This window comes from Sus scrofa, chromosome 9, assembly GCF_000003025.6.
Source record: "Sus scrofa isolate TJ Tabasco breed Duroc chromosome 9, Sscrofa11.1, whole genome shotgun sequence".
In the NCBI taxonomy this organism is placed as follows: Eukaryota; Metazoa; Chordata; class Mammalia; order Artiodactyla; family Suidae; genus Sus; species Sus scrofa.
Window position 1 is genome coordinate 125,214,869 of NC_010451.4, and position 15,545 is coordinate 125,230,413.

General features: G+C 41.4%; 1 protein-coding gene across 1 annotated transcript in view; it reads right to left on the reverse strand.

Moving 5' to 3' along the window:
* Nucleotides 1–15,545, reverse strand: part of COLGALT2 (collagen beta(1-O)galactosyltransferase 2) — a 141,287-nt gene that overhangs the window by 65,063 nt on the left and 60,679 nt on the right. The window lies entirely within an intron of this gene.

Here is a 15,545-nt window from a genome sequence, read left to right on the forward strand (position 1 = left end):
AAATGAATTAAACAAGAGTTAGTTAACTAATATTCTTGGAAAGTTCCCCCCCCCTTTTTTTTTTGGCCTTGCCCACAGCAAATTCCCAAGCCCAGGATTGAAACTGCACGAGAACAGCAACCCAACCTGTTGCAGTGGTGACGATGCCAGCTCCTTAACCTGCTGTGCCACAAGGAAACTCTGCCTAGTTGTTTTCATTTTAAGTTATCCAAGATGTACACTCAGCCTTTGAACTTCAATAACAATGGCCCTCAAATTAAGCAATTATTCAGTTGCATCTTCATTTCAAGTCCAACAAAATTTTTAGTCAGTGCTGCTTTAATCACATGCACTAGAGGCCAAAGTCATGGTAACAGACCTTAGCATAAAATTCAAAATCCAAGGTATCTCCAGCTATCTATTTTAGCTTAACTCTACCATCATTTACACAAAATACAGTACCTTCAAAAGTCTTCAAACAACGCATACAAAACTGGTTTCTGTTCTACCTTGAAAGTTTAACAAACTGATGTACTTAAAAAAGAGCTTAACTCACTTATTAAAACAAACATATTTTCAAAGTGAATCACAAAGCAAATTCATGCTCTGTATAAGATACACACCTAAAACAAAGTTATTCACTTTCTGTACTGTAGAAAATTGCCAGAACCAGCTGTAAACCAGCTATAATGGAAAAAATAAAAACCATTTAAAAAATACAATAAAATAAAACAAAATTATTCAGAATGCCTAAAGATGAACAGATGTTCTAATTAATTTGAAAAGAAAGAAGGAATTCAGGGGTTGTAAGCTTGACATCAAATAAGGTAGAATTCAGGCCAAAAATTATTGAACATGACAAAGGGAGATAACAATTATAATAATAATTATAAAGGATTTGATTCACATCAAAGATATAATAAATGTGAATATCCATGTAACTTCATATAGTATGGGGCTGGTAAACTTTTCTTTATGGCCAGATAGTGACTATATTAGGCTTGTAGACCATACATTCTCTGTTGCAACTACTTAACTCTGCTATTGTAGCAATGAAGCAGCCACACACAATACATAAAGGACTAAGCATTGCTGTGTGCCCATAAAGCTTTATTTACAGACATAAGCAGCTGGTCTGCAGGCTGTGGTTTGTCTATAGCAGAAAGTATAGAAACTGCAAAGAAAAACAAGCACCAATGATGAGAGATGTTAATATACCACTTTCAGTTGAAGAAAGTGCAAATGGGAAGAAAGTAAATACACAGAGGACCTACAGAACACAGCAATAGAGGATAACATTTTTCTTTCTTTCTTTTTTTGTCTTTTTGCCATTTCTATGGCTGCTCCTGCGGCATATGGGGGTTCCCACGCTAAAGGTCTAATCAGAGCTATAGCCGCCGGCCTATGCCAGAGCCACAGCAACGCAGGATCCGAGCCATGTCTGCAACCCACACCACAGCTCACGGCAACACCGGATCTTTAACCCACTGAGCAAGGGCAGGGATCGAACTCGCAACCTCATGGTTCCTAGTCAGATTCGTTAACCACTGCGCCACGACGCGAACTCCCAAGCTTTTTCTTAAGTGCTCTTGAAACATTTACCAAAAATTCACCAACAATCACACTACGAAGAAAGCCTCTATGAAAATGGAATAATATAAACAGTTTTATAGACTCTAACCACAATGTTGTAAAACTAGAAATTAGTAATAAAACAAAACCACTAAAATTCCATTAGAAGCTCTATATTAAGCAATTATTGAAATTAGTGAAAGAAGAAATACAAATCAACTTTGGAACGTCTATAAACAAATAATGAAAACACTAGATATCAGCATTTGGAAATACAATTAAAGCAGTGGTCAGAGAAAAATTCAGTCTTATATCCTTAAACCAATAAAAATAAATGAGTTGACTCTCAACCCAAAAAGCTAGGGGAAAAAAAAGCAGTAAAACAAACAAGACTAAACAAATAAAGACAGAAAGTCATAAGGTAAGAAAATCAAAAAGAAAACTAATTTTTTTAAGGTGTTACTTTTTGAGAAAAAAAAATCAACAAAAGACAACCACTAGTTAATTTAACCAAAAACAACATAAATATTAAATATAAGAAATGAAAAAAAAATAAAAAAATAAATGTAAGAAATGACAAAAATGAGAGAAATACCATCGATATGAAAGAAATTTTTTTAACGAATCATAAGCTATTACTTTGTACAACTCAATGAAAAATAATTTGACTCAATGAAATGCTGAAAGCATTTCCTCTAAGATCAGGAACAAGAAGACAAGGATGTCCCTTCCTGCCACTTCCATTCAGCATAGTTTTGGAAGTCTCAGTCATAGCAATCAGAGAAGAAAAAGAAATAAAAGGAATCCAAATTGGAAAAAAAGTAAAACTGTCACTGTTTGCAGATAACATGATATTATATACAGAAAATCCTAAAGATGCTACCAGTACACCACTAGAGTTCATCAACGAGTTCAGTAAAGTTGCAGGATACAAAATTAACTGTTGCATTTCTATAGATTAACAATGAAAGATCAGAAAGAAATTAGGGAAACAATCTTATTTACTACCACATCAAAAAGAATAAAATACCTAGGAATAAACCTACCTAAAGAGACAAAAGGGAGTTCCCGTTGTGGCGCAGTGCAAACAAACTGCCTAGTAAACCATGGCGGGTTCCATCCCTGGCCGCGTTCAGTGGGTTAAGGATCCAGCATTGCCATGAGCTGTGGTATAGGTTGCAGACGTGGCTCGGATCCTGCGTTGCTGTGGCTGCAGTGTAGACCAGCAGCTGTAGGTGATTCAACCCCTAGCCTGGGAACTTCCACGTGCCCATGGATGTGGCCCTAAAAAGCAACCAGAACAAAAGTATGGTAATGATACACAAGCAGAAATGTAGATCAGTGGAACTGGAGAGAAAGCCCGGAAATAAACCACACTCCTATGGTCAATGAAGCTATGTCAAAGGAAGCAAGAATATGCAATGGAAAAAACACTCTCTTCAGTGAGTGATGCCGGGAAAACTGGAGAGCTACATGTACAACAGTGAATCTGGAATGTTTGCTAACACCATACACAAAAATAAACTCAAAATGGATTAAAGACCTAAACTCAATATTGCATATAAAACTCTCAGAGGAAAACAGACAGAACACTCTTTGACATAAATTGTAGCAATATCTTTTTGGAATCCACCTCCCAGAGTAATGAAAATAAATACAAAAATAAACAAATGGGAAGTAGTTAAACGTAAAAGCTTTTGCTCAGCAAAGGAAACCATAAACAAAACAAAAGGACAACCCATAGAATGGGAGAAAATATTTGCAAACAAAGGGATTAATTTCCAAAATATACAAACAGCTCACACAACTTGATATATATATTTTTTAAAAATCAAAAAATGTGCCGAAGATCTAAACAGACATTTCTCCAAAGAAGACATACAGGTGGCCAATAGGCACATGACAAGATGCTCAACATTGCTAATTATTTGAGAAATGCCAATCAAAATTACAATGAGGTATTGCCTCACGCCAGTCAGAATGGCCGTCATCAAAAAGTCTACAAACAGGATTTCCCATTGTGGCTCAGGGGGTGAAGGACTCAACATTGTCTCTGTGAGGATGCAGGTTTGATCACCAGCCTCACTAAGTGGGCTAAGTATTGGGTGTTGCAATGGCTGTGGCATAAGCTGCAGCTGCAGCTCCAGTTCCACCCCTAGCCTAGGGACTTCCATATGCCATAAGTACAGCCATAAAAAGAAAAAAAAAAGTCCACAAACAATAAGGGCTAGAAAGGATGTGGAGAAAAGGGAACTCTCCTACACGGTTGTTGGGAATGTATATTGGTATAATCACTATAGAGAACCGTATGGAACTTCCTTAAAAGACTAAAAATAGAACTATCACAAATGATCCAGAAATTCCACTCCTGGGCATATATCCAGACAAAAATGTAATTCAAAAAGACACATGCACCTCAATGTTCACCATAATACTCTTTACAATAGCCAAAACAGTGAAGCAACCTAAATGTCCATTGACAGAGGACTGAATAAAGAAGATGTTGTGTATATATATATATACACATACACAAAGGAATATTATTCAGCAATAAAAAGGAATGAAATAATGCCATTTGCAGCAACATGGGCAGACCTAGAGATTATCATACTAAGTGAAGTAAGACAGACAAAGAAAAATAATATATGATATCACTTATTTGTGGAATCTAAAAAAAAAAATTATATTTTAGAAAACAAACTTATGTTTACCAAGGGGGAAAGGTCGGGGTGGGTGGGGATAAATTAAGAGTTTGGGGTTAATATATATATGTTACTATACATAAAATAGATAATCAACAAGGACCTACTGTATAGTACAGAGAACTCAACTCAATATTCTGTAATAATCTATATAGGAAAAGAATCTGAAAAAGAATGGATATATGTATATGTATAAGTGAATCACTTTGCTGTACATCTGAAATATAACATTGTAAATCAAGTATACTCCAAAATAAAATAAAAATTTTTTAAATAAACTTGAAAACTAAATATAATGCAATATTTCCTAGCAAAATGCATGTCAGTAAAATTGACTTCTGCAGCAATATAAAACTTAAATAGAACAATTTTCTTAGAGGAAAGAAAGGAGAAAAAAGAAAACACTAGGCCCAGATGGCTTCATGGGGGAATTCTACCAGATATCTTAATAGATTAGATATTTCCGGTGCTATGCAGCTTGTTCTCCAGGGCATAAGAGAAAAAAAAATGAAAACTCCAAGTCCTTTTAATAATGTGAGTACAATGTTGATATCTAAACCTGATAAAGATACACATACTCAACTACATATCAATATCTTTCAATTAATATACTGTAAAAATCTAAATAAAATATTGCAAACAGGAGTTCCCGCCGTGGCGCAGTGGTTAACGAATCCGACTAGGAACCATGAGGTCGCGGGTTCGGTCCCTGCCCTTGCTCAGTGGGTTAATGATCCGGCGTTGCCGTGAGCTGTAGTGTAGGTCGCAGACGCGGCTCGGATCCCGCGTTGCTGTGGTTCTGGCGTAGGCCGGTGGCTACAGCTCCGATTCAACCCCTAGCCTGGGAACCTCCATATGCCGCGGAAGCGGCCCAAGAGATAGCAACAACAACAACAACAACAACAACAAAAAGACAAAAGACAAAAGACAAAAAAAAAAAAATATATTGCAAACAGCATTAAGAAAATACTATGTAGCACGGCCTAAGAGTAAGGACATCCATTAGTATAATTCACTATGTTAACAGAATTAAAGAAAAATCATATGACTATTTCTGTAAATGCTATAAAGGCCTTTACCAAAATTCAACTGCTATTCCTGACTTCTTTCATTTTTTTATTTTATTTTATTTTTTATTTTTCCTGCTGTACAGCATGGGGATCAAGTTACTCTTACAAGTATACATTTTTTTTCCCACCCTTTGTTCTGTTGCAACATGAGTATCTAGACATAGTTCTCAATGCTACTCAGCAGGACCTCCTTGTAAATCTATTCCAAGTTATATCCGATAACCCCAAGCTCCGGATCCCTCCCACTCCCTCCCTCTCCCTTCAGGCAGCCACAAGTCTATTCTTCAAGTCCATGATTTTCTTTTCTGTGGAGATGTTCATTTGTGCTGTATTTTAGATTCCAGTTATAAGTGATATCATATGGTATTTGTCTTTCTGACTCATTTCACTCAGTATGAGAGTCTCTAGTTCCATCCATGTCGCTGCAAATGGCATTATTTTGTTCTTTTTTATGGCTGAGTAGTATCCATTGTGTATATATACCACCTCTTCCGAATCCAGTCATCTGTCGATGGACATTTGGGTTGTTTCCATGTCCTGGCTATTGTGAATAGGGCTGCAATGAACATGCAGGTGCATGTGTCTCTTTAAAGCAGAGTTTTGTCCGGATAGATGCCCAAGAGTGGGATTGTGGGGTCATATGGAAGTTCTACGTATAGATTTCTAAGGTATCTCCAAACTGTTCTCCATAGTGGCTGTACCAGTTTACATTCCCACCAGCTGTGCAGGAGGGTTCCCTTTTTTCCACAACCCCTCCAGCACTTGTTATTTGTGGACTTCTTAATGATGGCCATTCTGACAGGTGTGAGGTGGTATCTCGTGGTAGTTTTGATTTGCATTTCTCTTATAATCAGCGATGTTGAGCATTTTTTCATGTGTTTGCTGGCCATCTGTATATCTTCCTTGGAGAACAGTCTATTCAGGTCTTTTGCCCATTTTTCCATTGGTTGATTGGCTTTTTTGCTGTTGTATAAGTTGTTTATATATTCTAGAGATTAAGCCCTTGTCCGTTGCATCGTTTGAAACTATTTTCTCCCATTCTGTAAGTTGTCTTTTTGTTTTCTTTTTGGTTTCCCTTGCTGTGCAAAAGATTTTCAGTTTGATAGGCCCCATGGGTTTATTTTTGCTCTAATCTCTATTGCTTTGGGAGACTGACCTGAGAAAATGTTCATGATGTTGATGTCAGAGAGTGTACACTGAATAAGATCAAGACAGGAAGGAAGGAGAAGGGAGAGAGGGTGAAAGGGAAAACAAGAAAGAAAGCCATGGGAAGAGAGAGGTGTCTGAGACTCTTAAAAGGGAACAAAAATGCTTATAGGTTATTGGCAATTCAGCAGTGCCTACTGGGAAGGAAAGCTACTAGCATTATCAGCCCCAGGGGTTCCCTGGGAGCATGGCTTTGAAAAGAGCAAATGAAGAGACGTGAACAGTGGTCCCTTCTTCCATTTATGGTGATTTCAGTAAGTAGGATTTCATGAAACCCAATCTATAATGGTTTTTGTTTCTCCTACTTGAGCTTTTGGTGGTCACTCCTGCTCCAGAAGTAACACATGAAACCTTTAAGAGAGAGAATATTAAGGCATGTTCTAGAGAAAAAACATAAATTGTTAAGCACAGCATACTCCATGTTACATAGGAAATAAATTTCTATAAAACACCAAGTAACATGAAGGCATGTAGCTTAAGTCACATGGTATAGAAAAATGGGAAAGAGTGGTATATGACGAATATTTGAAAATTTTATCACATATAATGGATCTCTGAACTAAAACTATACTTAATTAAGTCACTATTCAAAAAATAGAGGACCAGGAGGTGATGCCAATGGCTAACTTGATCTACTTCCAAGTATTTTCTGGAAATCAGATTAGAGCCAGCTCCTTTCTTCAAAACAAGGTCTGGAGGGAGAGACACTCAGAGGTCCAGCTGGACATTCCATTATCCGGAGGGAAGAGAGGTGATGTGTGCAGCTGACAGAGTTGGGGGACACAAGGTGAGTACACTGGGACAAAGACGGGCTAGTACAAGTAGGTGGGAAAGTGGGCCAGGAAGCAACGTGGGAGAGAGACACAGTCTCCATCCCGCTTGCAACTGTGCCCAGAAGTGCAGCATGTCAGCAAAAATCATATCCACTGTCAAACATGGCCACAAGCCACCAATGTCCATTGTGAGGTCCAGCATCATAGCCAGGAAGGGCACACTAAGTGTCAAACCACTCACCTCCCAGAATGAAGCATGTGTAGAGCAATTCCTGAAACTGAGAATCAGCTCCAGTGCACATTATTCTTCACTCAAAATACTATGAGTGGAGTTTCCACTGTGACTCAGTGGGTTAAGGACCCAACATTATCTCCATGAGGATGTGGGTTTGATCTCTGGCCTCACTCGGTGGGTTAAGGATCCAGCGTTGTCACAAGCTGCAGTGTAGGTCGCAGATGCAGCTTGGATCTGGTGGGGCTGTGGCTGTGGCGTAGGCGGGCAGCGATAACTCTGATTCAGCCCCTAGCTTGGAAACCTCCATATGCTGCAGGTGCAGCCATTTTAAAAAAGGGAGGAGGGGCTATGAGTAATTTAAAACAAAACGAGGAGTTCCCGTCGTGGCGCAGTGGTTAACGAATCCGACTAGGAACCATGAGGTTGCAGGTTCGGTCCCTGCCCTTGCTCAGTGGGTTAACGATCCGGCGTTGCCGTGAGCTGTGGTGTAGGTTGCAGACGCGGCTCGGATCCCGCGTTGCTGTGGCTCTGGCGTAGGCCAGTGGCTACAGCTCCGATTGGACCCCTAGCCTGGGAACCTCCATATGCCGCGGGAGCGGCCCAAGAAATAGCAACAACAACAACAACAAAAAGACAAAAGACAAAAAAAATAAATAAATAAATAAAAATAAAACAAAACGAAACAAAAAATATGACTACAGTATGAGTCAAAAGTTTTAGGAATTCTATACTTTTCTCCAATTACTTATCAACAGGGTAGGAACATGCATACAGCACCTATTTTTCCTTGATTGTCATTTCTTCATTTCCCAGGACTTATATTCTCCTTGCCCTTCTGATATATTGATTCATTTCCTCTTAATCTCTTTAACAAAGTTAAAATTTAACAAAGGTCTCAGTGTCTAATGTTTATTTATTTGCCTGGTGTTAACAGACTAAACAACTCCAAACTCTACCTAAGTATCCACTACTGACAAGCATCCTGAGAAATTAGCCGCTTAGAGTATACAAAAATAGATGTGTCTAATTAAAAGCAGAGGCAGAGATTTTAAATACTGTCCTGATTGGTTTTTTTAATTTCCTATATAATTACTTCCCCGAATTGTTAAGATGCTTTTGTTCTCAGGCTTCTGAGGAAATGAACAAACCCTCCTCCAGCTGTGGACACAGGTCCATCCACCCTGGCCTTTGATGTGTTGGGTCAGTCCCCTGCACCCTCCCAGAGGGAGACCAGTGAGGCCCACCCTAGCCGACCAAAGAAGGCTTGCATTCCCCCCAAGACCAACTGCCCTGCCTTCCACTGCCCTGGAGCAAGCAAATAAACAGAAATCTAGGCAGACACTTCTAACTGCTGCCTTTTAATTCCTCTGATGAAAATCTGTTTCCGTTTGAATACATAATCATGAAAGCATGCAGGCGCTGGTCTGTTCAGAGGGCTGGAGAGATCCAGCAAAGGTCCAGATGCAAGCTCCCTGGAGAAAACACGAAGCTTGAGTTAAAAGTTGTTTTCAGAATCCTGCAGAAAATGTAACGGGGCAGTGTCTGACCTGCTGTGAGGCTCCACCAGCAACGGGGCACACAGAACTCTGCCGCTAAGATGGATTTTTCCCTCGAGCGAGGAAGTTGAGGACACAAGAGTGTGTGAACCCCTTCAGGGGAAGCCAAGGCCTTTCTCCCAACCTGACAGCTCCTTCCAGTTCCATGGGAAATGAGTCTGCTGTCCTTCTCCCAATCAGATCAGGAAAGACACCTGGGAAGGTGACAGATTCACTCAAGGAGTCCTTGAAGAAAACAAATGAGGAGTTCCTATTGTCGTGCAGCAGAAATGAATCCGATTAGTAACCATGAGGTGGCAGGTTCGATCCCTGGCCTCCCCAGTGGTTGATCCGGTGTTGCTGTGAGCTATGGTAGGTCACAGATGTGGCTCAGATCCTGCCTTGCCATGGCTGGGGCAAAGGCTGGCAGCTGTTGATCCAATTTGACCCTTAGGCTAGGAACCTCCATATGCCATGGGTGCAGCTCTACAAAGGAGAAAAAAAAAAAAGGAAAAGAAAACAAATGATGGGAAGAGACATCTGGAGAGGTGGTCTACAAGGCATTTATAGTCGTTAACCAAACTGGAAAACTACTGTTCATAAAAGCACAATCAGGCACTGGCCAGAAGATCAGGGTCCCAGGATGCTAAGCCTGCTCAGTCTTTGCCTCGATTCTCCCAGTCAGAGCAGAGTCACACTTAAATCATCACGCTTAGCAGGGAGAGCTCAGCTCCTGAGTTGTGTCAATCCTTATGTAACTCGCTGTCTTTGAAGGCCCCATTGGGTCAGTGATTTCCTTTATCTCTAAGAAGCACCAGGACCTCCCAACCACTAAGAGGTCTCCCTGTTCCACCTTCAGGAGAGCTATGGCCCTGATACAGCTGTGGTGCTTGTGGCTGGTGCCCTCCTTATAGTCTTTGCTGGCTTTCTTTGGAGCTAGTACCTGAAATGAAAGCGCTGGTGGATAGAGGTGCAATATCCACACAGCCTCAGAGGGAAGTCTGGATCTCCTCTCACCATAAAGCCACACATTTGCTTTCTCTCTGACTCTGTTTCTAGTGCCTGTTGCCTCTTTCCTCTTCCTCTTCCCCAGCTATGCATGTCAGCAAAGGCCCATGAGTCTCAGATTCAAAGACAAATTGGGACATGGGTAAACATACACTGAATATACAGTCAACAACAGGTACAGGGACCTCCTTGGCTAATGAAGTTCCCAGGCCAGCAGGTGCATTGTCATGGTTACAGGGAAAAGCAAGAGCTCTTGGAGCAGAACTGTCTGCACGATGACAGAGCTTTACTACTTGGCTGTGGCCAAAAACAAAATTGAGATTTCTTTGGCAACGTCTAAACACACTGATATTTCTCCTTGTTTTAGAGGGTCAGTTTTCATTTCTCAGTCTCGGCTCCTTCACCAACAGCCAATTTGAAATAATTGGAACAGACTCACTTTTTTTTTTTTACCACAAGTCCTACTGAGGTTCTGAGGTCTGAACTCACACTGGTTAAGTGAGGGGCCACTGGAGCCATATAAAGGTGCAGACTGGACCTCTCGGCAGGTGGAACACTGAGGACATGGTGCCTTGATCACATCCGTCTATACTGACACTAAAGGAATGTGATTCACTTCCCTGCCAGCCCAGAAAGTCTGGACTTCCGATGCTACAGAACAACAGGACTGCAGTCAGTGGGGCAGGATGAAGGCAACGCTGTGCCTTGATTGATCTCGGCTGCCTCAAATTCTGCAAAATACATGCCCCCCACCCCCGCCCCCCGCCCCCCGCCAAAGGCTCCAGGGACCCATGATGGAATGAACAACAAAGTTAGTCATCACCTGGACAAGTCACACCATGACGAGCACATTGGCAAAAAATGAATTTTCCAACTTGAGACTTCAAAAACTGAGTTACCCTCTTAATTGCCTCATGTTTTCAATCAGCAAGGATGACTCCTGGGTGGAGAAAATAAAGAGCCTCCACCTAAAAATAAAACGTCACTTTGGGAAGCAACGAGTGAAATCCACCTTCAAGAAAGGGCATGTCATCAAGTCCCATCTCCTCTGTCCCTGCTCTCCTGGACAGCCTCCCCAGCAGCTGTTCTGCCAAGGAAGAAGAAATATGCTGGACCACCTGGCCAAGTATGATGGACTCTTGCTTCTCGGTTACTGGGTAGAGTTGTTTAAAGATCTAGAATCCGTCTGCTGGGTAGAAACTAGATATGGATATGGTTAAGGATACAAATATGAACTGGGGGGTTGGGGATTTCTCCCAACAAAATCCCTTTCCTACATCTACCAAGTCAATTCGTAGCCATTCTTCCTAAGGAATGAAGAAATCAGGAAAACTCCTCAAGAAACTCTCCTCACCAAAAAGTAAATACTTACACTCCCCAAGTGTCCCTCCTCAGTTATGTCCCACTTAATCTCAGAGACAATCACAGGCATTACACACCTGAGGACCAGGGAAGAGTGACCTAAAAAGAAATATTTAATGCTGTACATACAAGCAACAAATCCACTTCATTCCCAAAGAGCAGGAAAGAGCAATGGTAAAATTTGCCAAGTGACCAGTTAACAGTCAATTCAAAGCCCAATATCATCTTAATAAAATCAGTATGGCCTATGTATATCTATTAGCCATATTACAAATAGGTATTAAATACACTACAAATGAGTCTTTTCTTGATCATTTTGATTGTGAGCTATAGTTTTCCTCTCTTGGTGTTAGAACCCCTCACCTGTCAGTAACACACGGTCCTATTTTGAGCCTTATGATTAGTGAAGTTAGGCATTATTTTTATCTCCCTGTTATAGAAAAGAAGGCTTAGAATGAGAGGTTATGCTTCACACAAATGGTAGGAGTTAGACTACTGTCAGTTGGACTTTTCCTTCCAGCCTTCCAATGCTCTCTCCCAACCCTAGCTCAAATCCCCCATCGCAGAGAGTGGATGGCCACCTGTGAAACGGGAAGGACGCCTCCTGACCTCTCAGAGGTATTAATGAACCTGGCCAATGCGATCATCTCAGCACGCAAGGATGGTTGGAAATAAAACAAGAAAAATGGGAAGATTCATTCGTCTCCTATAAGCTTTGTTGAAGTTTCCTTCAGCATAATTTTCCTTGGAGTCAAAACTCTTGGAATTCCATGAAAAGATCATTGGCAGTGTCTGAGACAAGATAAATATGTTTCTGGTTTGTCTCAGTACTCTTTTTCCTGTTTTTCTTCTCCTGGGTCCTTTGTTTACTCTTCTTGCCACTCCTTTTCATCCACTCTTCATTTCCTCTTTTCCTTGCCAAATTTTCCAATTCTATTGTTTTAAAATTTGTGGATGTGCCCTGAAGAAATGGAATTACTAATGAAATGTTCTCCCGCGTGGTCAGCAACAAAGGCACTGATGCTAAAGAGAGGGCACCAGAGGACCCAGGAACAGTCTCCAGGAGCTCTGAACCTCTCACTGCACAGCTGTAATTACACATTCATTCCCCGCCCATGCTCCCAGCATGCACCTGCTCGTGTACCATAATCACCTGGTTCCTTGTCTTTCTCTGTTACCGGACTCTCATCCCTAAGGATAGGACTCCCAGCTCCCAACAGAGTTTACTGTGTAAAACAGGCACTCACCTGGGGCTTGATAAGTGAATGAATGAGCAGTTGGAATGGTCTTTCCCCATTCCAACCTAAATGCCTACAAAGGCTGAGCAGAGATAACAAAGGAATGAGATGGGCCACTGAACTGATGGTGTGAGAGGAGGACTGTTAAGAGGAGATGAGAGGGAGTTCCTGCTGTGGCTCTGCAGAAATGCACCTGACTAGTATCCAGGAGGATGAGGGTTTGATCCCTGGCCTCACTCAGTGGGTTAAGGCTCCGGTGTTACTGTGAGCTGTGATGTAGGTTGCAGACGTGGCTCAGATCTGGCTTTGCTGTGGCTGTGGTGTAGTAGGTAGGCAGCTGCAGCTCTGATTGGACCCCTAGCCTGGGAATATTCATATGCCACAGGTACGGCCCTAAAAAGCAAAAAAAAAAAAAAAAAAGGAATAGATGTGAGCAACCGCATCTGATTGCTACCACGTTGAAAACTATGCCCCAAAAGACTAGATTTTCCAATCCTTTGAAGAGAAGCCAAATATCCAGGTTTTAGAGATAAAAGTCTGTTTATAACCTATGAAGCTGAAATGCCATGAATATATTCCAGCAGGACAAGGGCCCTCTGGAAACCAGGGACCCAACACAAAGACCTCATTATTTCACCTCTTAATAGCGAGGGCCCATCCCTCTGCACATGCTCAAGGCACATATTTCAGTAATTAAATATTTCAAATACGGTTGGGAAGATAGCAGTCATATCCCTGCCCCAGAAAGCATAGTCGATGAAAAAGACGCATTGACTCGTGCAGGCCGAACAAGGTCCATATAATTCTCTCAGTCCCTCTGAGAGCAAAAGAGCCGGAAAAAAAGATAGACAATGGTACAGGCGCCACAGGATGAGCTTAAGGGCACACGTCCCACAAACAACATATATAACATCTCTTTGCACAACAACTAAGGCATAATTACTGCTGCCCCACTTTGAAAATCATAGCTTATTGAGATATAATTCACACATGTAACATCCACCTTCTTAATGTGCACAATCCAGTGGGTTTCAGTGTATCCATAGAGTTGTGCAACTATTACCATGATTTTCATCACCTCCGAAGGAAACCCTGTACCCATTAGCAGTCACTTCCCTCTTCCCCTCTGTCTAGTCCCTGGTCACCAGGCGTCTACTCTCTGTCTCTATGGATTTGGTTTTCCTGGACATTGCATATAAATGGAATCCATCAACTGTGGGCCTTTTGAGTCTGACCTCTTGCACTTCAGCACAACGTTTTCAAGGTCCATCCATGTTGCAGCACGAATCAGTTCTTCATTCTCTTTTTTTTTATGACTCAATGAACTTTATTACATTTATTACAATGATCACCACAACCAAATTTTATAGCATTTCCATTCCAAACCCCCAGCGCTTCCCCTCCACCCCCCCATACTTTATTTCTTGTTATGGCTGAATAATGTTCCATTGTACGGCTAGCCTATATTTTGTTCATCCATTGATCAGGTCATGGAGGTTTGTTATTTTCACACTTTGGTTATTATGGAAAATGCTATGAACAGTCATGTACAAGGTTTTGTGTGTGAACATGTATTTTCACCTCCCTCGGGACTGCTGCCCAAATTTCAATTATGGAAAATGAAGAAAGTAGATTTTATTTTATTCTCTCCCATTTATGGAGAATCAAATATGTTCTGGGCACTAAGCCGGGCATTTTCCATCTATATCTCTAACTTTTATAGTACTGCTCAAGGTGAGTGCTATTATGGTCAATTTACAGGTGAGGAATCCAAGGCTTAGAGACTCTCTCCCAGAGTTTGTTTTCTTTTCACTTCTTTTTCATCTCTGATAAGTAGTTTTTTTAATTCCTGAAACTCTGAGATTTCTGTTCCAGTGTGGCAAAGAGGGACCCTTTACACTGCCTTAGGAATGTCTTGATTGCATATAACAGATGGAACCCAGGAACACAGAGCATCTGCAAGCATGCAAGGAGGGTCAGGTCTCAGCAGAGGAACTGGGAAATGCTACCCATGTAAACAGTCTGTCCTCAGGCCTGACGGGTCAATGCCTTGGCCAAACACAAAGCCATTAGACATGAGGTCATGATGAACTGGGCCCAGGGTGACCACAGAGAAAGCCCAGCCCAAGGACTGGGCTTGCTAAATGGAGCACAAGGGAGCACTCACCACCAGCATTCAATCTCTCTGTGGAGAAGGAAACTGGCTGATCTGGACTAAAAATGTAAAGCAAAGGTAGTCATTTGGGTGGAAGATCAGGAGAAAGTTGAAAGACGTCTCTGTGTTCTACACAAAAAGGTTTACTTGGATTCACTCGTCTCTAGAGACAACTGCAGTTACAAACGAAAATACGTATTTCAGTCATCCATTGATCCTGAGTTATGTGATACCATTATTTAACTAATCCCATCCTTAATCATCCCTTATTTAATCAAATAAAAAAGTATCAAGTCAGGTGACATGGCTCTTCTGTCAACCAGCTTTCTAATCTTTGCTTTTTTTCTTTTTTTTAGGGCCATACTCGCAGCATATGGAATTTCCCAGGCTAGGGGTCCAATCAGAGCTACAACTGCCAGCCTACACCACAGACACAGCAACACAGGATCCAAGCTGCATCTGCAACCTACACCACAGCTCATGGCAAGGACAGATCCTTAACCCACTGAGTGAGGCCAGGGATCGAACCCACATCCTCATGGATCCTAGTCGGGAACCACTGAGCCATGAAGGGAACTCCTAGCTCTCTAATCTTAACAAATTTACTCAAACTCTCTGTGCCTTATTTTTCCATGTGTAAAATGGAGTGATAACACCTGTCGTTCATACCTAACTCAGTGGGTTACTGTGACAACGGTACGTGAAGGCAT